The sequence below is a fragment of the Bombina bombina genome, chromosome 7 (genome assembly GCF_027579735.1).
Source record: "Bombina bombina isolate aBomBom1 chromosome 7, aBomBom1.pri, whole genome shotgun sequence".
Lineage (NCBI taxonomy): Eukaryota > Metazoa > Chordata > Amphibia > Anura > Bombinatoridae > Bombina > Bombina bombina.
This window is the reverse complement of record NC_069505.1, coordinates 442,957,080-442,982,686: the sequence shown is the minus strand read 5'-3', so window position 1 is coordinate 442,982,686 and position 25,607 is coordinate 442,957,080. Positions and strand designations below refer to the sequence as shown.

Below are 25,607 nucleotides of genomic sequence, written 5' to 3'. Positions count from 1 at the left end.
GATGTATTTGTCTATATCACTATATCTATATGTAACCAGCAGTGAAGGGGTTACGTGCTGCTGGGATGTATTTGTCTATATTACTATATCTATATGTAACCAGCAGTGAAGGGGTTACATGCTGCTGGGATGTATTTGTTTATATCTCTATATCTATATGTAACCAGCAGTGAAGGGGTTAAATGCTGCTGGGATGTATTTGTCTATATCTGTATATCTATATGTAACCAGCAGTGAAGGGGTTACATGCTGCTGGGATGTATTTGTCTATATTTATATATCTATATGTAACCAGCAGTGAAGGGGTTACATGCTGCTAGGATGTATTTGTCTATATCTGTGTATCTATATGTAACCAGCAGTGAAGGGGTTACATGCTGCTGTGATGTATTTGTCTATATCTGTGTATCTATATGTTACCAGCAGTGAAGGGGTTACATGCTGCTGGGATGTATTTGTCTATATTACTATATCTATATGTTACCAGCAGTGAAGGGGTTACATGCTGCTAGGATGTATTTGTCTATATCTGTATATCTATATGTAACCAGCAGTGAAGGGGTTACATGCTGCTGAAATCTATTTGTCTATATCACTATATCTATATGTAACCAGCAGTGAAGGGGTTACATGCTGCTGGGATGTATTTGTCTATATCTGTATCTATATGTAACCAGCAGTGAAGGGGTTACAGGCTGCTGGGATGTATTTGTATATATCTGTATATCTATATGTAACCAGCAGTGATGGGGTTACAGGCTGCTGGGATGTATTTGTTTATATCACTATATCTATATGTAACCAGCAGTGAAGGGGTTACGTGCTGCTGGGATGTATTTGTCTATATCTGTATATCTATATGTAACCAGCAGTGAAGGGGTTACAGGCTGCTGGGATGTATTTGTATATATCTGTATATCTATATGTAACCAGCAGTGAAGGGGTTACATGCTGCTGGGATGTATTTGTCTATATCACTATATCTATATGTAACCAGCAGTGAAGGGGTTACGTGCTGCTGGGATGTATTTGTCTATATTACTATATCTTTATGTAACCAGCAGTGAAGGGGTTACATGCTGCTGGGATGTATTTGTTTATATCTCTATATCTATATGTAACCAGCAGTGAAGGGGTTAAATGCTGCTGGGATGTATTTGTCTATATCTGTATATCTATATGTAACCAGCAGTGAAGGGGTTACATGCTGCTGGGATGTATTTGTCTATATTTATATATCTATATGTAACCAGCAGTGAAGGGGTTACATGCTGCTAGGATGTATTTGTCTATATCTGTGTATCTATATGTAACCAGCAGTGAAGGGGTTACATGCTGCTGTGATGTATTTGTCTATATCTGTGTATCTATATGTTACCAACAGTGAAGAGGTTACAGGCTGCTGGGATGTATTTGTATATATATGTATCTATAAGTAACCAGCAGTGAAGGGGTTACATGCTGCTGGGATGTATTTGTCTATATTACTATATCTATATGTTACCAGCAGTGAAGGGGTTACATGCTGCTAGGATGTATTTGTCTATATCTGTATATCTATATGTAACCAGCAGTGAAGGGGTTACATGCTGCTGAAATCTATTTGTCTATATCACTATATCTATATGTAACCAGCAGTGAAGGGGTTACATGCTGCTGGGATGTATTTGTCTATATCTGTATATCTATATGTAACCAGCAGTGAAGGGGTTACAGGCTGCTGGGATGTATTTGTATATATCTGTATATCTATATGTAACCAGCAGTGATGGGGTTACAGGCTGCTGGGATGTATTTGTTTATATCACTATATCTATATGTAACCAGCAGTGAAGAGGTTACATGCTGATGTAATGTATTTGTCTATATCACTATATCTATATGTAACCAGCAGTGAAGGGGTTACAGGTTTCTGGGGTGTATTTGTCTATATCTGTATATCTATATGTAACCAGCATTGAAGGGGTTACATGGTGCTGGGATGTATTTGTCTATATCACTATATCTATATGTAACCAGCAGGGAAGGGGTTACATGCTGCTGGGATGTATTTGTCTATATTACTATATCTATATGTAACCAGCAGTGAAGGGGTTACAGGCTTCTGGGATGTATTTGTCTATATCTGTATATCTATATGTAACCAGCATTGAAGGGGTTACATGTTTCTAGGATGTATTTGTCTATATCTGTATATCTATATGTAACCAGCAGTGAAGGGGTTACATGCTGCTGGGATATATTTTTTATATCACTATATCTATATGTAACCAGCAGTGAAGAGGTTACATGCTGCTAGGAAGTATTTGTCTATATCTGTATATCTATATGTAACCAGCAGTGAAGGGGTTACATGCTGCTGGGATGTATTTGTCTATATCACTATATCTATGTGTAACCAGCAGTGAAGGGGTTACATGCTGCTGGGATGTATTTGTCTATATCTGTATATCTAAATGTAACCAGCAGTGAAGGGGTTACATGCTGCTGGGATGTATTTGTCTATATCTGTATATCTAAATGTAACCAGCAGTGAAGGGGTTACATGCTGCTGGGATGTATTTGTCTATATCTATATGTAATCAGCAGTGAAGGGGTTACATGCTGCTGGGATGTATTTGTCTATATCTGTATATCTATATGTAACCAGCAGTGAAGGGGTTACATGCTGCTGGGATGTATTTGTCTATATCTATATGTAACCAGCAGTGAAGAGGTTACATGCTGCTGGGATGTATTTGTCTATAACTGTATATTTATATGTAACCAGCAGTGAAGATGTTACATGCTGCTGTGATGTATTTGTCTATATCTATATGTAACCAGCAGTGCAGGGGTTACAGGCTGTTGGGATGTATTTGTCTATATCTGTATATCTATATGTAACCAGCAGTGAAGGGGTTACATGCTGCTGAAATCTATTTGTCTATATCACTATATCTATATGTAACCAGCAGTGAAGGGGTTACATGCTGCTGGGATGTATTTGTCTATATCTGTATATCTATATGTAACCAGCAGTGAAGGGGTTACATGCTGCTGGGATGTATTTGTCTATATCTATATGTAATCAGCAGTGAAGGGGTTACATGCTGCTGGGATGTATTTGTCTATATCTGTATATCTATATGTAACCAGCAGTGAAGGGGTTACATGCTGCTGGGATGTATTTGTCTATATCTATATGTAACCAGCAGTGAAGAGGTTACATGCTGCTGGGATGTATTTGTCTATAACTGTAAATTTATATGTAACCAGCAGTGAAGATGTTACATGCTGCTGTGATGTATTTGTCTATATCTATATGTAACCAGCAGTGCAGGGGTTACAGGCTGTTGGGATGTATTTGTCTATGTCTGTATATCTATATGTAACCAGCAGTGAAGGGGTTACATGCTGCTGAAATCTATTTGTCTATATCACTATATCTATATGTAACCAGCAGTGAAGGGGTTACATGCTGCTGGGATGTATTTGTCTATATCTGTATATCTATATGTAACCAGCAGTGAAGGGGTTGCAGGCTGCTGGGATGTATTTGTATATATCTGTATATTTATATGTAACCAGCAGTGATGGGGTTACAGGCTGCTGGGATGTATTTGTTTATATCACTATATCTATATGTAACCAGCAGTGAAGAGGTTACATGCTGATGTAATGTATTTGTCTATATCACTATATCTATATGTAACCAGCAGTGAAGGGGTTACAGGTTTCTGGGGTGTATTTGTCTATATCTGTATATCTATATGTAACCAGCATTGAAGGGGTTACATGGTGCTGGGATGTATTTGTCTATATCACTATATCTATATGTAACCAGCAGGGAAGGGGTTACATGCTGCTGGGATGTATTTGTCTATATTACTATATCTATATGTAACCAGCAGTGAAGGGGTTACAGGCTTCTGGGATGTATTTGTCTATATCTGTATATCTATATGTAACCAGCATTGAAGGGGTTACATGTTTCTAGGATGTATTTGTCTATATCTGTATATCTATATGTAACCAGCAGTGAAGGGGTTACATGCTGCTGGGATATATTTTTTATATCACTATATCTATATGTAACCAGCAGTGAAGAGGTTACATGCTGCTAGGAAGTATTTGTCTATATCTGTATATCTATATGTAACCAGCAGTGAAGGGGTTACATGCTGCTGGGATGTATTTGTCTATATCACTATATCTATGTGTAACCAGCAGTGAAGGGGTTACATGCTGCTGGGATGTATTTGTCTATATCTGTATATCTAAATGTAACCAGCAGTGAAGGGGTTACATGCTGCTGGGATGTATTTGTCTATATCTGTATATCTAAATGTAACCAGCAGTGAAGGGGTTACATGCTGCTGGGATGTATTTGTCTATATCTATATGTAATCAGCAGTGAAGGGGTTACATGCTGCTGGGATGTATTTGTCTATATCTGTATATCTATATGTAACCAGCAGTGAAGGGGTTACATGCTGCTGGGATGTATTTGTCTATATCTATATGTAACCAGCAGTGAAGAGGTTACATGCTGCTGGGATGTATTTGTCTATAACTGTATATTTATATGTAACCAGCAGTGAAGATGTTACATGCTGCTGTGATGTATTTGTCTATATCTATATGTAACCAGCAGTGCAGGGGTTACAGGCTGTTGGGATGTATTTGTCTATATCTGTATATCTATATGTAACCAGCAGTGCAGGGGTTACAGGCTGTTGGGATGTATTTGTCTATATCTGTATATCTATAAGTAACCAGCAATGAATGAGTTACAAGCTTCTGGGAGGGAACACTAGACTGATTGCCCCTGGTGGGCTAAGGGGGGCTGTTATGAGACTGATTGCCCCTGGTGGGCTAAGAGGGGGGGGGGGGCTGGTATGAGACTGATTGCCCCTGGTGGGCTAAGGGGGGCTGATATGAGATTGATTGCCCCTGGTGGGCTAAGGGGGACTGATATGAGACTGATTGCCCCTGGTGGGCTAAGGGGGGGGGGGGGGGGCTGGTATGAGACTGATTGCCCCTGGTGGGCTAAGGGGGGGCTGGTATGAGACGGATTGCCCATGGTGGGCTAAGGGGGGCTTGTAAGAGGAAGTGTTCAGGACGAGGAGGTCCCCAGTAAACAGTAGTTGGACGTGGCAGGAGGGAAGGAACAAAAACATTTACAAGAAGGGTTGTCTGCAAACCCTGGAGCCTGGAGTGTGAGATAGGAGCAGATCCAATCACTATTCCCTATCATTCCCAGTCACTCCTAAATGTTCAAACCACAGCTTCCAGGCATCCCAGGGACAAACTAGAGAACAGCAAAGTTCTGCAACAAGAAAGCGCAGGAGGGTGAGTGACCAGTACTGACAGAGAGTGAGTGACCAGTACTGACAGAGAGTGAGTGACCAGTACTGACAGAGAGTGAGTGACCAGTACTGACAGTGAGTGAGTGAGTGACCAGTACTGACAGAGAGTGAGTGACCAGTAGTGACAGAGAGGGAGTGACCAGTAGTGACAGAGAGTGAGTGACAAGCAGTGACAGAGTGAGTGACCAGTAGTGACAGAGAGTGAGTGACAAGCAGTGACAGAGTGAGTGACCAGTAGTGACAGAGGCCTCTAGTTATCAACGTGTCTACTTACCTGCCATCGCCGGCCCCAATACGCCCGCCTAAGCTCGCCTACCATTGCCGCCGCGGACCTGAATACGCTCTCCAAAGTTATCAATAAAGCTGTAAAAAAGCTGCACCCCAAGTACGGAGCGATGAGCAGCGGACTGTGATAGTTATCACTCATCCGATCTCACTACTCTTCTGCTTTTTGACAGCTTTATTGACAAGCTGTCTCTAAGCACCCACACTAAACTACACTGTTCTACCCCCTATACCGGCGCCCCCGCAGCCCCCCGCAACTAAATAAAGTTATTAACCCCTAAACCGCCGCTCACGGACACCGCCGCAACTATAATAAATGTATTAACCCCTAAACCGCTCTCCCGGAGCCCACCGCCACCTACATTATACCTAGTAACCCCTATCCTGCCCCCCCCCCTATACCGTGGCCACCTATAATAAATTTATTAACCCCCTATCCTGCCGATCCCGGAGCCCACCGCAACTAAATAAATTGTTTAGCCCCTAAACCGATGCTCCCCGCCACCACCTATATAAAACTTATTAATCCCTAATCTGCCCCCCCTACACCGTCACCACCTATAATAAATTTATTAACCCCTATCCTGCCCCCCCTATACCGCTGCCACTATAATAAAATTATTAACCCCAAAACCTAAGTCTAACCCTAACCCTAACACCCCCCTAACTTAAATATTAATTAAATACATCTAAATATTATAACTCTTATTAACTAAATTAATCCTATTTAAAACTTAATACTTACCTTTAACCCCTTAATGACCGGACCATTTTTCAATTTTCTTACCCTTAAAGTGAATGTAAATTTTGATGTTTAAGTGCCCGGTTTTTAAAACTTTGATTAAAAACAGGGGCACTTTAATTCATCAAAATTTACATTTCACTCCTGTTGTGACAAAAAACTTACCTTTTAATCTTCACAGCAGCTACAGCTTTCTCCGGTCTCACAAGCCATTTCTGATGTCAGAAATGATTGATAGGTCATCCTCCAATCACAGATTCCCCCCCGGGGGATTCAGTGTCTGATTCACTGCTGTGATTGGAGGAAGCCAGATACCTCATTTTAGACCCAGGAAGAGGCTTTGAAACAGGTGGAGGAAGCTGGAGCTGCTGTGAAGATTAAAAGGTAAGTTTTTTTTCACAACAGGAGTGAAATTCAAATATTGATGAATTAAAGTGCCCCTGTTTTTAATCAAAGTTTTAAAAACCGGGCACTTTAGCATCAAAATTTACATTCACTTTAATGACAATGGCTATTTTTACATTTCTGCAGTGTTTGTGTTTAGCTGTAATTTTCCTCTTACTCATTTACTGTACCCACACATATTATATACCGTTTTTCTCGCCATTAAATGGACTTTCTAAAGATACCATTATTTTCATCATATCTTATAATTTACTATAAAGAAAAATATAAAATATGAGGAAAAAATTGAAAAAAACACACTTTTTCAAACTTTGACCCCCAAAATCTGTTACACATCTACAACCACCAAAATACACCCATTCTAAATAGTTTCTAAATTTTGTCCCGAGTTTAGAAATACCCAATGTTTACATGTTCTTTGCTTTTTTTGCAAGTTATAGGGCCATAAATACAAGTAGCACTTTGCTATTTCCAAACCACTTTTTTTCAAAATTAGCGCTAGTTACATTGGAACACTGATATCTTTCAGGAATCCCAAAATATACCTTGACATGCATATATTTATATTTAGAAGACATCCCAAAGCATTGATCTAGGCCCATTTTGGTATATTTCATGCCACCATTTCACCGCCAAATACGATCAAATAAAAAAAAAACTAAAATTTTTCACAATTTTAGGTTTCTCACTGAAATTATTTACAAACAGCTTGTGCAATTATGGCACAAATGGTTGTAAATGCTTCTCTGGGATCCCCTTTGTTCAGAAATAGCAGACATATATGGCTTTGGTGTTGCTTTTTGTTAATAATAAGGCTGTTAAATACTGCTGCGCACCACACTTGTAATATGCCCAGCAGTTAAGGGGTTAATTAGGTAGCTTGTAGGGTTAATTTTTAGCTTTAGTGTAAAGATCAGCCTCCCACCTGACACATCCCACCTCCTGACCCCCCCCTGACCCCCCTCAAACAGCTCTCTTCCCTCCCCCAGCTCACAATTGTCACCGCCATCTTAAGTACTGGCAGAAAGTCTGCCAGTACTGAAATAAAAATATTTTTAATTTTTTTATTTTATTTTTTCATACAGTCTGCAGTGATGGATCCCCCCTTACCCCACAACCTCCCTGATCCCCCCCATACATAACCCTCCCCCTCTATCTATTTGCCGCCATCTTGGGTACTGGCAGCTGCCTGCCAGTACCCAATTTGCCCCCCAAAATATTTTTTTTTAACTTTTTTTATATGCAGTATTTATTTTCTGTAGTGTAGCTGGCCCCTCTAAATAATATACATCCCTCCCCCTCCCAGATCCCTTACTAAAGAAAGGAGATCCCCTGCATCTACATTGATGCTTTTTTTTTTTGAAGTTGCAAGCATATTTTGCGTGCGCGCTCACGCGCGCGTACACCCGCCCTCCCCGCCCCCACGGCCGCAAATGCAATCCCAGCGCAAACGGCCAACAATGTGAGTCCGATTGGGGAATAACACAAATAAGGTACATAGTGCCAAAAGCTGCTCCCACCCACCAACGACTTTGTTTACATCCTTAGCCGATGCAGATGGGGCCACAGAGTGGCCCTTTCTGCATCGGTATGTTAAATGGGGGATTGCAGTGATGCCTCAATATTGAGGCATCACTACAATCCCTTGTAAGCAGCTGGAAGCGATCAGGATCACTTCCAGCACTTCAGACAACAGAGGACGTACCAGGTACGTCAACTGTCATTAAGGGAAGTTTTTCCTATGACGTACCTGGTAAGTCCTCTGTCATTAAGGGGTTAAAATAAACCCTAATATAGCTACAATATAAATAATAATTATATTGTAGCTATCTTAGGATTTATTTTTATTTTACAGGCAAATTTCAATTTATTTTAACTAGGTACAATAGCTATTAAATAGTTATTAACTATTTAATAGCTACGTAGTTAAAATAAAGAGAAATTTACCTGTAAAATAAAAACTAACCTAAGTTACAATTACACCTAACACTACAATATACTTAAATAAATTATTCCTATTTAAAACTAAATACTTACCTGTAAAATAAACCCTAAGATAGCTACAATGTAATTAAAAATTACATTGTAGCTATTTTAGGATTTATATGTATTTTACAGGTAACTTTGTATTTATTTTAGCTAGTTAGAATAGTTATTAAATAGTTATTAACTATTTAATAACTACCTAGCTAAAAGAAATACAAAATTACCTGTAAAATAAATCATAACCTAAGTTACAATTAAACCTAACACTACACTATCATTAAATTAATTAAATAAATTACCTACAAATAACTACAATTAAATACAATTAAATAAACTAACTGAAGTACAAAAAATAAAAAAAAATAAGTTACAAACATTTAAAAAATATTATAACAATTTTAAGCTACTTACACCTAATCTAAGCCCCCTAATAAAATAACAAAGCCCCCCAAAATAAAAAAATACCCTACCCTATTCTACATTAAAAAGTTAACAGCTCTATTACCTTACCAGCCCTTAAAAGGGCCTTTTGCGGGGCATGCCCCAAAGAAAACAGTTCTTTTGCCTGTAAAATAAAAATACAACCCCCCCAACATTAAAACCCACCACCCACACACCCCTACTCTAACCCAAACCCCCCCTTAAATAAACCTAACACTACCCCCTAAAGATCATCCTACCTTTAGATGTCTTCAGCCAGCCGACCACCGATGGAACAGAAGAGGACATCCGCAGCGGCCGAAGTCTTCATCCAAGGGGCGCTGAAGAAGTCTTCCATCCGATTGAAGTCATTATCCATGGGGCGCTGAAGAAGTCTTCCATCCGATTGAAGTCATCATCCAGGCGGCGTCTTCAATCTTCATCCATCCGGAGCGGAGCCATCTTCAGACGAGCCGACGTGGAGCCATCCTCTTCTACCAACGGACTAACGACAAATGACGGTTCCTTTAAGTGACGTCATCCAAGATGGCGTCCCTCGAATTCCGATTGTCTGATAGGATTCAGCCAATCGGAATTAAGGTAGGAAAAATCTGATTGGCTGATCCAATCAGCCAAACAGATTGAGCTTGCATTCTATTGGCTGTTCCGATCAATAATAGTTATTTGTAGGTAATTTATGTAATTAATTTAATGATAGTGTAGTGTTAGGTTTAATTGTAACTTAGGTTATGATTTATTTTACAGGTAATTTTGTATTTCTTTTAGCTAGGTAGTTATTAAATAGTTAATAACTATTTAATAACTATTCTAACTAGCTAAAATAAATACAAAGTTACTTGTAAAATAAATATAAATCCTAAAATAGCTACAATGTAATTATTAATTACATTGTAGCTATCTTAGGGTTTATTTTACAGGTAAGTATTTAGTTTTAAATAGGAATAATTTATTTAAGTATAGTGTAGTGTTAGGTGTAATTGTAACTTAGGTTAGTTTTTATTTTACAGGTAAATTTCTCTTTATTTTAACTAGGTAGCTATTAAATAGTTAATAACTATTTAATAGCTATTGTACCTAGTTAAAATAAATTGAAAGTTGCCTGTAAAATAAAAATAAATCCTAAGATAGCTACAATATAATTATTATTTATATTGTAGCTATATTAGGGTTCATTTTAAAGGTAAGTATTTAGTTTTAAATAGGATTAATTTAGTTAATAAGAGTTATAATATTTAGATGTATTTAATTAATATTTAAGTTAGGGGGGTGTTAGGGTTAGACTTAGGTTTAGGGGTTAATAATTTTATTATAGTGGTGGCGGTGTAGGGGGGGCAGGATAGGGGTTAATAAATGTATTATAGGTGGCGGCGGTGTAGGGGGGGCAGGATAGGGGTTAATAATTTTATTATAGTGGCAGCGGTGTGGGGGGCAGGATAGGGGTTAATAAATGTATTATAGGTGGCGGCGGTGTAGGGGGGGCAGGATAGGGGTTAATAAATGTATTATAGTGGCGGAGGTGTAGGGGGGCAGGATAGGGGTTAATAAATGTATTATAGGTGGCGGCGGTGTAGGGGGGGCAGGATAGGGGTTAATAAATGTATTATAGGTGCGGCAGTGTAGGGGGGGCAGGATAGGGGTTAATACATTTATTATAGTGGCGGTGGGGTCCGGGAGCGGCGGTTTAGGGGTTAACATATTTATTATAGTGGTGGCGGGGTTAATCAGTTTATTAGAGTGGCGGTGGGCTCCGGGAGTGGCGGTGTTACAGAAGCATTAGTTATTTTGTTGTGAAGAAACTTATTTCCCAGCAGCAATGCCTGAACCAGCCAAGCCAGCGCCTAAGAAGGGCTCCAAGAAAACTGTAACAAGTATCATTTCATAAAGGGTTAACTCTGTTCAGTTTTGAGAAAACTATTTTCTGAGGCAGGTTTCCTAGCATATTGTGTACTGTAATTAAGTTTGTGATAAGCATTCACTGCTAGGTGATAAGAAGGACTCAATTGTTTTCTTGTGTGTACTTGTTATCTGCGGTGGCCTGTCCAAGGGCTTTGTCTAAATGTGTGATGGGGGATTTTATGCTTCCCCCCCCTGGGAGTGCCCTGTGTGCATGTAACCTAAATAAAAAGCAGGCTGGGCATCCCAGTCCTCAGTTCTTGGTTGTCCCTCAATCGCAGCGTTGACTCGTTTTTGTGGGCAGAAGGGTATCCTAGCTGTACTACAGCTAAGGGGGATTATTCTACATTTGCGAGACTCATATAGAATACTATGGAAAGCAGTTTCTCCCCTCTTCAGCAATAGGAATCCAGGCTACTAAGCGGTCCATCTCTCAGCGAGACTAAGGGTAACCGTAACATTTGGCGGCAGCGGTGGGATTTTTCCTGGATTTCCTAGGAGAGGTACAGAACGGATGGAGAGCGCTTACGAAAAATTGAAGCGTACAACCCTAAAGGATTTACTTGAAAGCAGAGGGGGGTACGCCAGCAACCGGCCGAGGAGAGAGCTGATCGCAGAATTGACCGAACTGGATCAGAGCTTCACAATGGCGGAAACACCGACCACGATTAGTGACGAAAAAAACAGGATTGTTCGGGAGAGGCTCTCACTGTACGGGCCGAACCCCTCCATGGAATTGGTACAGCAGTTGATGGCGGAAGCGGACAAGGATATACGAGAGACTCGAGCCCACGAACTCAACCTAGCGAACGCACACCGCAATGCTGAAGCCCCGCAGGTAATCATCCCTGTCGAAAATGCTGGGAGGCCCAAGATACCCTATGCGGCATTTCGACCCTTCCTAGAGAGCGAGACAGGGATTGATGAATATTTGGCGGACTTCGAAAGGCAATGTGCCCTGCACCAGATTCCCAACAGGGAGTGGCCCACGATATTGTCTGGGAAACTATCCGGGCGAGCCCTGGAAGCCTTTCGTACTCTGGGTGCTGAGGAAGTGACACAGTATGAGCTAGTTAAGGAGACACTGTTGCGACGGTACGCAGTAACTCCGGACGCGTATCGCCGACAGTTTCGGGGCACGAAAAAGAAGCCTAACGATACCCATATGGAATGGGCGCACCGAATGCGGAGAGCGGCAAATCACTGGATGAGCGGAAGTAAAGCGGTGACTGGTGAGGAAATTTTACAATTGTTTCTCTTAGAACATTTTTATAATGGCATGGAACAGCAAGGGAAGGAATGGCTGCGAGACAGGCGACCTTCTACCTTAGAAGAAGCAGCCAAATTGGCCGATGAACATTATGACTCCCGTCTTCACGAACCCAGAGAGGTTTACCGTGCACCCCCTCGTGCTGAATTCCGAGCCCCGGTGCCCGCAGGGCCCGCCCGACACTCAGGACCACCCAATAACAGCTCTGAGCGTCCCAGACCGACTTGCCACCGATGCAAGCAACCAGGGCATTTCATGGCTAGCTGCCCCCTTAATACGCACCAGACACCCAGGAATTACAATTACCCCTCTGGGGCATATCGTCCGGCCCGGACCCTCTGTGTTAACCAAGAGGCCCCTATGGAGGAATATTTGGGGCCGCTTCACGAGGCGGACCCTGTATATGCTGCCTCAGATAACCGCCAGCACCATCGGCAGAAGGTATGGCTCGAGGGGCGATCTACCGAGGGATTGAGAGACACAGGGGCTACTATCACGCTGGTACAGAGTCATTTGGTGCCGGAGCACAAGCGATCTGGACAGACTGTGGCCGTTAGAGTGGCGGGGGGGGATGTGTACAAAATTCCAACAGCTAAAGTGCATCTTGATTGGGGAGCGGGAAAGGGGGCTGTGAACGTGGGCATAATGGATAATTTACCTGCCGAAGTACTACTGGGCAATGATTTGGGCCCCATGACTTCTGCCTATGCTCCAGTATGCAACAACGAGGCGGACCCAGTGACTACACGGGCCCAAGCCCGGACGGAGCGAGAACTCTCACCAGTGCGGGAGACACAGGTAAGACCTACCCCGACCTTGCCTGACATGTTAGGCCCCATACCCTGGGACACCCCAGATGCTTTCGAGACAGAGTCTAAGACTGACCCGACCTTACAAAAGTACCGGGAACGAGCAGAGACCGGAGGGGGCGGGGCAGATAATGAAACATTCTTATGGGAAAAAGGGAAACTATACCGCTGGACAGAGAAAAGGGGACAGCGTAGGCGACAGCTGGTAGTGCCCCACAAATACCGTCAAGAAATCCTCAAGATAGGCCACGACATCCCCTTAGCAGGCCACCTAGCTGTAACCCGTACCCTACACCGCATTACTCATACGTTCTTTTGGCCAGGGGTACACGCTGACGTTAGAACTTACTGTAACACCTGCGATGTGTGTCAACGAGTAGGAAGGCGAGGCGATCACCCTAAAGCCCATCTAGTAAATATGCCCATTGTAGAGGAACCCTTCAGCCGGGTTGCTATTGACCTAGTGGGACCACTGGCTACCCCTAGTCCCTCCGGTAAGCGCTACATTCTTACCGTAGTGGACTACGCTACCAGGTACCCAGAGGCTGTCGCCCTATCCAACATACAAGCGGATACGGTAGCGAATGCACTAGTACAGGTGTTCTCCCGGGTAGGATTTCCAAAAGAAATCCTATCCGACCGAGGCACCCAATTTACGGCTGAATTGACCCAACAACTCTGGCAGGTTTGCAAAATTAAGTCCCTCCTGAGCTCCCCATACCACCCCCAGACGAACGGGCTGTGTGAGAGGTTCAATGGGACCCTCAAGCAAATGCTCAAGACGTTCACTCAGGAATACCGAGACTGGGAACGCTTCCTGCCGCACCTCCTTTTTGCTTATCGGGAGGTGCCCCAGGAAACGACAGGGTTCTCTCCCTTCGAGTTGCTCTACGGAAGAAAGGTACGGGGACCCCTAAACCTGATCCGGGAGCACTGGGAGGGAGAGATGGAGACTGACGGTGTCCCCATTGTGCCATACGTGCTGGAACTCAGGGACCGAATGGAGCAATTAGCCAAATCCGTGCGGGCTAATCTCCAGTCGGCCCAGAGAAGACAGAAAGTATGGTACGATCGGGGGGCCCGAAAGAGAATCTTTACCATAGGACAAAAGGTGTTAGTACTTAAGCCGGTGAAGACAGACAAATTGCAGGCGTCCTGGCAGGGCCCCTACCAGATCGTAGAGAAAAGGGGAGACACCACTTATGTGATAGCTAGCTGCCACGACAACAATCTTAGAAAGACATTCCATGTAAACATGCTCAAGGAATATTTTGAGCGACCAGAGAACGTGACGGCCGTATGTTGTTCCCCTCAGGAAGGCCCCGACAGTCTACCCATTCCAGACCTATTAGAAAAGAGTCTCCCCACAGGTATAGTGGCTCAGGTTCAGATAGGAGACCGACTTAGCCCCACTGAAAGGGAGCAGCTCAACCAACTCCTACAGTCCAAACACCTCACCTTCTCCCCGAAGCCAGGGTACACTACTTTAACCACCCACCAGGTAGATACTCCGGGACAAGCTCCCTTGCGCCAGGCTCCGTACCGAATCCCCGAAGCAGTTAGGATAGGAATGAAGAAGGAGATCGATGAGATGCTCCAACTCAGGGTAATTGAGCCCTCCGATAGTCCCTGGGCCTCCCCAGTTGTCTTGGTGCCCAAGAAAGATGGGACCACCCGGTTCTGCGTAGACTATCGGAGGCTCAATGAAAAGACCGTGACGGACGCTTACCCTATGCCCAGGGTAGACGAGCTACTCGATCGTATAGCCAGGGGAAATTACCTGACCACTATTGACCTCTGCAAAGGTTACTGGCAGATTCCCCTGGCCCCGGAGGCTATCCCCAAGTCGGCATTCGTCACCCCATTCGGCTTATATCAGTTTAGGGTAATGCCGTTTGGGATGAAGAATGCCCCAGCTACATTCCAGCGCTTGGTGGATAGGCTCTTGGATGGCTTCCAGAGTTTTGCTTGCGCCTACCTGGACGACATAGCGATCCACAGTGAGTCATGGGAGGACCACTTAGCTCACATAGGAATGGTTCTGGATCAGATCCGGGCTGCTGGCCTGACTCTGAAGCCAGAAAAATGCCACTTTGGGATGGCCGAGGTACAGTACCTGGGTCACCGGGTGGGGTGTGGAAAGCAGCGACCAGAGCCGGCCAAGATAGAAGCTGTCGCCAATTGGCCCACCCCCATCACTAAGACTCAGGTCCTAGCCTTCCTGGGCACGGCAGGGTACTATAGACGGTTCGTACCAGACTACAGCACACTTGCCAAACCCCTGACTGACTTGACCAAGAAGAACTTACCTCGACAGGTCCTGTGGTCTCCCCACTGTGAAACGGCTTTCCAGGCTCTCAAAAATGCTCTAATTAACGCTCCTGTCTTGGCGGCTCCAGCCCTTAACAAACGTTTTATCGTCCATACAGATGCTTCCATGTTCGGGCTGGGAGCCGTCCTCAGCCAAGTAGGCGAAGATGGAGGGGAGCATCCAGTTGCCTACATCAGCCGGAAGCTCCTGCCCCGCGAAGTCAGCTATGCAGCGGTCGAAAAGGAGTGTTTGGCTTTGGTGTGGGCATTAAAGAAATTGACTCCCTATTTATATGGGCAGGAGTTCACTCTGGTCACCGACCATAACCCGTTGGTGTGGCTGAACCGGGTCTCTGGAGATAATGGCAGGCTATTACGTTGGAGTTTATCGTTGCAACCCTTCAATTTCACCATTACTTACAGACCTGGGAAACAGAATGGCAACGCCGACGGGTTGTCCAGACAAACCGACCTCAGCCCCGCATAACCAGCGGTCTGGACAGCCTTAGTCTGCCCCGAAAAGGGGTCAGACCGTGTCTGCCAGAGTGTTCCACAGAAAGGGAGCACTGTTACAGAAGCATTAGTTATTTTGTTGTGAAGAAACTTATTTCCCAGCAGCAATGCCTGAACCAGCCAAGCCAGCGCCTAAGAAGGGCTCCAAGAAAACTGTAACAAGTATCATTTCATAAAGGGTTAACTCTGTTCAGTTTTGAGAAAACTATTTTCTGAGGCAGGTTTCCTAGCATATTGTGTACTGTAATTAAGTTTGTGATAAGCATTCACTGCTAGGTGATAAGAAGGACTCAATTGTTTTCTTGTGTGTACTTGTTATCTGCGGTGGCCTGTCCAAGGGCTTTGTCTAAATGTGTGATGGGGGATTTTATGCTTCCCCCCCCTGGGAGTGCCCTGTGTGCATGTAACCTAAATAAAAAGCAGGCTGGGCATCCCAGTCCTCAGTTCTTGGTTGTCCCTCAATCGCAGCGTTGACTCGTTTTTGTGGGCAGAAGGGTATCCTAGCTGTACTACAGCTAAGGGGGATTATTCTACATTTGCGAGACTCATATAGAATACTATGGAAAGCAGCTTCTCCCCTCTTTAGCAATAGGGATCCAGGCTACTAAGCGGTCCATCTCTCAGCGAGACTAAGGGTAACCGTAACATTTGGCGGCAGCGGCGGGATTTTCCTGGATTTCCTAGGAGAGGTACAGAACGGATGGAGAGCGCTTACGAAAAATTGAAGCGTACAACCCTAAAGGATTTACTTGAAAGCAGAGGGGGGTACGCCAGCAACCGGCCGAGGAGAGAGCTGATCGCAGAATTGACCGAACTGGATCAGAGCTTCACAATGGCGGAAACACCGACCACGATTAGTGACGAAAAAACCAGGATTGTTCGGGAAAGGCTCTCATTATACGGGCCGAACCCCTCCATGGAATTGGTACAGCAGTTGATGGCGGAGGCGGACGAGGATATACGAGAGACTCGAGCCCACGAACTCAACCTAGCGAACGCACACCGCAATGCTGAAGCCCCGCAGGTAATCATCCCTGTCGAAAATGCTGGGAGGCCCAAGATACCCTATGCGGCATTTCGACCCTTCCTAGAGAGCAAGACAGGGATTGATGAATATTTGGCGGACTTCGAAAGGCAATGTGCCCTGCACCAGATTCCCAACAGAGAGTGGCCCACGATATTGTCTGGGAAACTATCCGGGCGAGCCCTGGAAGCCTTTCGTACTCTGGGTGCTGAGGAAGTGACACAGTATGAGCTAGTTAAGGAGACACTGTTGCGACGGTACGCTGTAACTCCGGACACGTATCGCCGACAGTTTCGGGGCACGGAAAAGAAGCCTAACGATACCCATATGGAATGGGCGCACCGAATGCGGAGAGCGGCAAATCACTGGCTGAGCGGAAGTAAAGCGGTGACTGGGGAGGAAATTTTACAATTGTTTCTCTTAGAACATTTTTATAATGGCATGGAACAGCAAGGGAAGGAATGGCTGCGAGACAGGCGGCCTTCTACCTTAGAAGAAGCAGCCAAATTGGCCGATGAACATTATGACTCCCGTCTTCACGAACCCATGAACTACCGAGCTCCAGCACGGGTCGAACCCAGAGAGGTTTACCGTGCACCCCCTCGTGCTGAATTCCGAGCCCCGGTGCCCACAGGGCCCGTCCGACACTCAGGACCACCCAATAACAGCTCTGAGCGTCCCAGACCGACTTGCCACCGATGCAAGCAACCAGGGCATTTCATGGCTAGCTGCCCCCTTAATACGCACCAGACACCCAGGAATTACAATTACCCCTCTGGGTCCTATCGTCCGGCCCGGGCCCTCTGTGTTAACCAAGAGGCCCCTATGGAGGGATATGTGGGGCCGCTTCACGAGGCAGACCCTGTATATGCTGCCTCAGATAACCGCCAGCACCATCGGCAGAGGGTATGGCTTGAGGGGCGATCTACCGAGGGATTGCGAGACACAGGGGCTACTATCACGCTGGTACAGAGTCATTTGGTGCCAGAGCACAAGCGATCCGGACAGACTGTGGCCGTTAGAGTGGCGGGGGGGGGATGTGTACAAAATTCCAACAGCTAAAGTGCATCTTGATTGGGGAGCGGGAAAGGGGGCTGTGAACGTGGGCCTAATGGATAATTTACCTGCCGAAGTACTACTGGGCAACGATTTGGGCCCCATGACTTCTGCCTATGCTCCAGTATGCAACAACGAGGCGGACCCAGTGACTACACGGGCCCAAGCCCGGACGGAGCGAGAGCTCTCACCAGTGCGGGAGACACAGGTAAGACCTACCCCGACCTTGCCTGACAGGTTAGGCCCCATACCCTGGGACACCCCAGATGCCTTCGAGGCAGAGTCTAAGACTGACCCGACCTTACAAAAGTACCGGGAACGAGCAGAGACCGGAGGGGGCGGGGCAGATAACGAAACATTCTTATGGGAAAAAGGGAAACTATACCGCTGGACAGAGAAAAGGGGACAGCGTAGGCGACAGCTGGTAGTGCCCCACAAATACCGTCAAGAAATCCTCAAAATAGGCCACGACATCCCCTTAGCAGGCCACCTAGCCGTTACCCGTACCCTACACCGCATTACTCACACGTTCTTTTGGCCAGGGGTGCACGCTGACGTTAGAACTTACTGTAACACCTGCGATGTGTGTCAACGAGTAGGAAGGCGAGGCGATCACCCTAAAGCCCAGCTAGTAAATATGCCCATTGTAGAGGAACCCTTCAGCCGGGTTGCTATTGACCTAGTGGGACCACTGGCTACCCCTAGTCCCTCCGGTAAGCGATACATTCTTACCGTAGTGGACTACGCTACCAGGTACCCAGAGGCTGTCGCCCTATCCAACATACAAGCGGATACGGTAGCGAATGCACTAGTACAGGTGTTCTCCCGGGTAGGATTTCCAAAAGAAATCCTATCCGACCGAGGCACCCAATTTACGGCTGAATTGACCCAACAACTCTGGCAGGTTTGCAAAATTAAGTCCCTCCTAAGCTCCCCATACCACCCCCAGACGAACGGGCTGTGTGAGAGGTTCAATGGGACCCTCAAGCAAATGCTCAAGACGTTCACTCAGGAATACCGAGACTGGGAACGCTTCCTGCCGCACCTCCTATTTGCTTATCGGGAGGTGCCCCAGGAAACGACAGGGTTCTCTCCCTTCGAGTTGCTCTACGGAAGAAAGGTACGGGGACCCCTAAACCTGATCCGGGAGCACTGGGAGGGAGAGATGGAGGCTGACGGTGTCCCAATTGTGCCATACGTGCTGGAACTCAGGGACCGAATGGAGCAATTAGCCAAATCCGTGCGGGCTAATCTCCAGTTGGCCCAGAGAAGACAGAAAGTATGGTACGATCGGGGGGCCCGAAAGAGAATCTTCACCATAGGACAAAAGGTGTTAGTACTTAAGCCGGTGAAGACAGACAAATTGCAGGCGTCCTGGCAGGGTCCCTACCAGATCGTAGAGAAAAGGGGAGACACCACTTATGTGATAGCTAGCTGCCACGACAACAATCTTAGAAAGACATTCCATGTAAACATGCTCAAGGAATATTTTGAGCGACCAGAGAACGTGACGGCCGTATGTTGTTCCCCTCAGGAAGACCCCGACAGTTTACCCATTCCAGACCTATTAGAAAAGAGCCTCCCCACAGGTATAGTGGCGCAGGTTCAGATAGGGGACCGACTTAGCCCCACTGAAAGGGAGCAGCTCAACCAACTCCTCCAGTCCAAACACCTCACCTTCTCCCCGAAGCCAGGGTACACTACTTTAACCACCCACCAGGTAGATACTCCGGGACAAGCTCCCTTGCGCCAGGCTCCGTACCGAATCCCCGAAGCAGTTAGGACAGGAATGAAGAAGGAGATCGATGAGATGCTCCAGCTCAGGGTAATTGAGCCCTCCGATAGTCCCTGGGCCTCCCCAGTTGTCTTGGTGCCCAAGAAAGATGGGACCACCCGGTTCTGCGTAGACTATCGGAGGCTCAATGAAAATACCGTGACGGACGCTTACCCTATGCCCAGGGTAGACGAGCTACTCGATCGTATAGCCAGGGGAAATTACCTGACCACTATTGACCTCTGCAAAGGTTACTGGCAGATTCCCCTGGCCCCGGAGGCTATCCCCAAGTCGGCATTCGTCACCCCATTCGGCTTATATCAGTTTAGGGTAATGCCGTTTGGGATGAAGAATGCCCCAGCTACATTCCAGCGCTTGGTGGATAGGCTCCTGGATGGCTTCCAGAGTTTTGCTTGCGCCTACCTGGACGACATAGCGATCCACAGTGAGTCCTGGGAGGACCACTTAGCTCATGTGGGAATGGTTCTGGATCAGATCCGGGCTGCTGGCCTGACTCTGAAGCCAGAAAAATGCCACTTTGGGATGGCCGAGGTACAGTACCTGGGTCACCGGGTGGGGTGTGGAAAGCAGCGACCAGAGCCGGCCAAAATAGAAGCTGTCGCCAATTGGCCCACCCCCATCACTAAGACTCAGGTCCTAGCCTTCCTGGGCACGGCAGGGTACTATAGACGGTTCGTACCAGACTACAGCACACTTGCCAAACCCCTGACTGACTTGACCAAGAAGAACTTACCTCGACAGGTCCTGTGGTCTCCCCACTGTGAAACGGCTTTCCAGGCTCTCAAAAATGCTCTAATTAACGCTCCTGTCTTGGCGGCCCCAGCCCTTAACAAACGTTTTATCGTCCATACAGATGCTTCCATGTTCGGGCTGGGAGCTGTCCTCAGCCAAGTAGGCGAAGATGGAGGGGAGCATCCAGTTGCCTACATCAGCCGGAAGCTCCTGCCCCGCGAAGTCAGCTATGCAGCGGTCGAAAAGGAGTGTTTGGCTTTGGTGTGGGCATTAAAGAAATTGACTCCCTATTTATATGGTCAGGAGTTCACTCTGGTCACCGACCATAACCCGTTGGTGTGGCTGAACCGGGTCTCTGGAGATAACGGCAGGCTATTACGTTGGAGCTTATCGTTGCAAACCTTCAATTTCACCATTACTTACAGACCTGGGAAACAGAATGGCAACGCCGACGGGTTGTCCAGACAAACCGACCTCAGCCCCGCATAACCAGCGGTCTGGACAGCCTTAGTCTGCCCCGAAAAGGGGTCAGACCGTGTCTGCCAGAGTGTTCCACAGAAAGGGAGCAATGTTACAGAAGCATTAGTTATTCTGTTGTGAAGAGCTTATTTCCCAGCAGCAATGCCTGAACCAGCAAGCCAGCGCCTAAGAAGGGCTCCAAGAAAACTGTAACAAGTTTCATTTCATAAAGAGTTAACTCTTTTTTTTTTTTTTTTTTTTTTTTTTTTTTTTTTGGCGGTTTAGGGGGTAATAATTTTATTTTGTTGTGGCGGTGTAGGGGGGGACAGATTAGGGGTGTTTAGACTCGGGGTACATGTTAGGGTGTTAGGTGTAGACAGCTCCAATAGGAATCAATGGGATGTTGGGCAGCAGCGAACATGAACTTTCGCTATGGTCAGACTCCTATTGATTCCTATGGGATCCGCCGCCTCTAGGGCGGCGGATTGAAAACCAGGTACGCTGGGCCGGAAAAGTGCCGAGCGTACCTGCTAGTTTTTTGATAACTAGCAAAAGTAGTCAGATTGTGCCGAACTTGTGTGCGGAACATCTGGAGTGACGTAAGAATCGATCTGTGTCAGACTGAGTCCGGTGGATCGAAGCTTACGTCACAAAATTCTACTTTTGCCGGTGTGTAGGGCTTGATAACTTAGGCGAATCAGCCTCGCCACAAATACGCTGCGGAATTCCATTTGTGGTTGACGGCTTGAGAGGCCAGAGAGTGAGTGACCAGCAGTTACAGAGTGAGTGACCAGTACTGACAGAGGGTAAGTCACCAGTAGTGACAGAGAGTAAGTCACCAGTAGTGACAGAGAGTGAGTGACCAGTACTGACAGAGAGTGAGTGAACAGTACTGACAGAGAGTGAGTGACCAGCAGTGACAGAGTGAGTGACCAGTAGTGACAGAGAGTGAGTGACCAGTACTGACAGAGAGTGAGTGACCAGTAGTGACAGAGAGTGAGTGACCAGTACTGACAGAGAGTGAGTGACCAGCAGTGAAAGAATGAGTGACCAGTAGTGACAGAGAGTGAGTGACCAGTAGTGACAGAGAGTGAGTGACCAGCAATGACAGAGAGTGAGTGACCAGTACTGACAGAGAGTGAGTGACCAGTAGTGACAGAGAGTGAGTGACCAGCAGTGACAGAGAGTGAGTGACCCGTACTGACAGAGAGTGAGTGACCAGCAGTGAAAGAATGAGTGACCAGTAGTGACAGAGAGTGAGTGACCAGCAATGAAAGAGTGAGTGACCAGTACTGACAGAGTGAGTGACCAGCAGTGACAGAGAAACTGACCAGTACTGACAGAGAGTGAGTGACCAGTACTGACAGAGAGTGAGTGACAAGCAGTGACAGAGTGAGTGACCAGTAGTGACAGAGAGTGAGTGACAAGCAGTGACAGTGAGTGACCAGTAGTGACAGAGAGTGAGTGACCAGCAGTTACAGAGTAAGTGACCAGTACTGACGGAGAGTGAGTGACCAGTACTGACAGAGGGTAAGTCACCAGTAGTGAGAGAGTGAGTGGTCAGTAATGACAGAGTAACTGACCAGTACTGACAGAGAGTGTACTGGGCACACAGGCACCTGTTATGTCTGTAGGTGCTTTAGTAATGACATTTATTTACAGTATATAGTGTCTTTTGTGTAGGGCACTGAGCACACTGGACATGTGAGGTATGTAGGTGCTTTAGTAATGACATTTATTTACAGTATATAGTGTGTTTTGTGTAGGGTCCTGGGAACATTGGGTACCTGTGAGGTCTGTAGGTGCTTTAGTAATGACATTTATATACAGTATATATTGTGTTTTGTGTAGGGTACTGGGCACCTGTTAGGTCTGTAGGTGCTTTAGTAATGACATTTATTTACAGTATATATTGTGTTTTGTGTACAGCACTGGGCACACAGGGCACCTGTTAGATCTGTAGGTGCTTTAGTAATGACATTTATATACAGTATATAGTGTGTTTTGAGTAAGGAACTTGGCACCTATGAGGTCTGTAGGTGCATTAGTAATGACATTTATTTACAGTATATAGTGTGTTTTGTGTAGTTTAAAGGGACACCTGTGAGGTCTGTAGGTGCTTTAGTAATGACGTTTATTTACAGTATATAATGTGTTTTGTGTAGGTTAAAGGGGCACCTGTGAGGTCTGTAGGTGCTATAGTAATGATGTTTATTTACAGTATATAGTGTATTTTGTGTAGGTTAAAGGGGCACCTGTGAGGTCTGTAGGGGCTTTAGTAATGACGTTTATTTACAGTATATAGTGTGTTATGTGTAGGGTACTGGCCACCTGTGAGGTCTGTAGGTGCTTTAGTAATGACGTTTATTTACAGTATACAGTGTGTTTTGTGTAGGGTACTGGGCACCTGTGAGGTCTGTAGGTGCTTTAGTAATGACGTTTATTTACAGTATATAGTGTGTTATGTGTAGGGTACTGGCCACCTGTGAGGTCTGTAGGTGCTTTAGTAATGACATTTATTTACAGTACATAGGCCTAGATTTAGAGTTCGGCGGTAGCCGTCAAAACCAGCGTTAGAGGCTCCTAACGCGGGTTTTTTACGCACTCCGGTATTTAGAGTTTATTTACCGCGACTCAAAATACACCTAACGCTCAACTTTCTACCGCCACCTCAGACCCAGTAGTAAACATATACCGCACAAAAAAACATCCACGAATCACAAAACAAATATTACACAAAGTACACTTACACTCATACAAACACAACACTATCTTTATTTTTCGTATTTTTTATTTTTTCTTTAAAATACAAAGGATTAAAGTTGCGAGATCTCGGGTGTTTGAAAAAAATCCACACAAATCCATTTTCCCATTGACTTACATGGACATACGGGAAAAGACCCTCATATACCTACATCTAACGAATAACATTATCACAAACATACACTCATCGATGCATACAAACAATATACACCACATTACATACACAAAATATTTATTTATTACAAAAAGAACACGATTTAGTTACTTTTTCACACAAGCTCATGACGTCACTCACTTTACGATGAAAACCAGTCTTAGAAAAAAAAATATAGAAATCTTTGGAGCCTCCATTGACTTCTATTGGGAAGACGTGCTCGTGCACGCGAAACCCTCATTTCCCTAACGCACGCAAATAGCGTAGACTGAAAAACTCCAAATACCAGCGCTAGAAAATACATGATTTCATGCGTTAGACCCAGCTATGATAAATAGATCAAGAAATGACTATTTCCCTATGGTGGACTTATGTTTTTTAATATTAAATATTCACCACACCATAAATATTTTTAACACTTTTAGATTACATCAACTACAAATCCCCATCACTAGTAACACATTATTATTTCTATAAAATTACATTTACAATTAAAATAAAATTCAATACACATTTCTGGATTCACAAACACTACACAATGGGAAACATCTCTCATTTACCTTTATTATTGCATTTCTGTTATTCAACTCATATGCTTGCAGCAACAGCATATCTACATAGGCTTAACACATGATCAGTCATGGATGCACATACATTACTTTTAACATTCAATCATACATGTGCATTCAAATGATGGGGGAAAAACACATTACATTCTCTCTAGGAATCACAAAACACAACATATGGATTTTACTGTACTTTTAACATCATGATTCCATCACCAGAAACCATTAGGAATTACGTACAACAAGAACATCATTACACCAGATTACAGATGTCACTTTATGGGAAGGAACAACAATGCCAGACCGCTATATAGAAGTCAGCATATGTGGGACACAATCACAATATATACGTACATGTACATAACACGCATCACCCATCACGCAACCACAAAGCACACATTTAGATTTTATTCAGCACACAATAACAATGTAGCACAATACAACAACACAATGAGGATTTCACAACTACATAGGCAGGTTAATAATATCATGACGTCATTAGAAGATTCAACCATACACATCACAGATTCACCACTGTACCGCCCCTTTAGGAACTTTAACACTCAATACTACAATACAACATATACGTAAAACACACTTTTGAACAGCATTATTATGGAGATTTCAATGGGACAATTCAGAAATATTGTCAGATCGCACATCAATTATATATATAATACTACAGATGGCAGCCGGAAGTTATTCAGTATTCGTGCAATTTTTATGGGACGCATACAATATCGTCAGATCGAAAATCACTTATATATATAATACTACAGATGACAGCCGGAAGTTATTCAGTATTAGTGCGATTTGAAAGGGACGCGTACAATATTCACATCTCGGCAATCACTTATATATACAATACTACAGATGACAGCCGGAAGTTATTCAGTATTAGTGCGATTTGAAAGGGACGCATACAATATTGACTGCTCGGAAATCACTTATATATACAATACTACAGATGACAGACGGGAAGTTCTGAATTCTTATTGCGATTTGAAAGGGACGCATACAATATTGACTGCTCGGAAATCACTTATATATACA

General features: G+C 44.8%; 1 protein-coding gene across 2 annotated transcripts in view; it reads left to right on the top strand.

The window, feature by feature from the left end:
- The window catches only part of PHETA2 (PH domain containing endocytic trafficking adaptor 2), a 101,375-nt gene that overhangs the window by 41,235 nt on the left and 34,533 nt on the right, over positions 1 to 25,607 (top strand). Inside the window, exon 1 of one of the 2 annotated variants that reach the window (XM_053721384.1) lies at positions 5,185 to 5,334. The exons of the other annotated variant lie outside the window; for it this stretch is intronic. The gene's annotated coding sequence lies outside the window, so the exon portion shown is untranslated. Of the gene's footprint in view, positions 1 to 5,184; positions 5,335 to 25,607 lie in introns of those variants that run through there. 2 annotated transcript variants of the gene reach the window in all.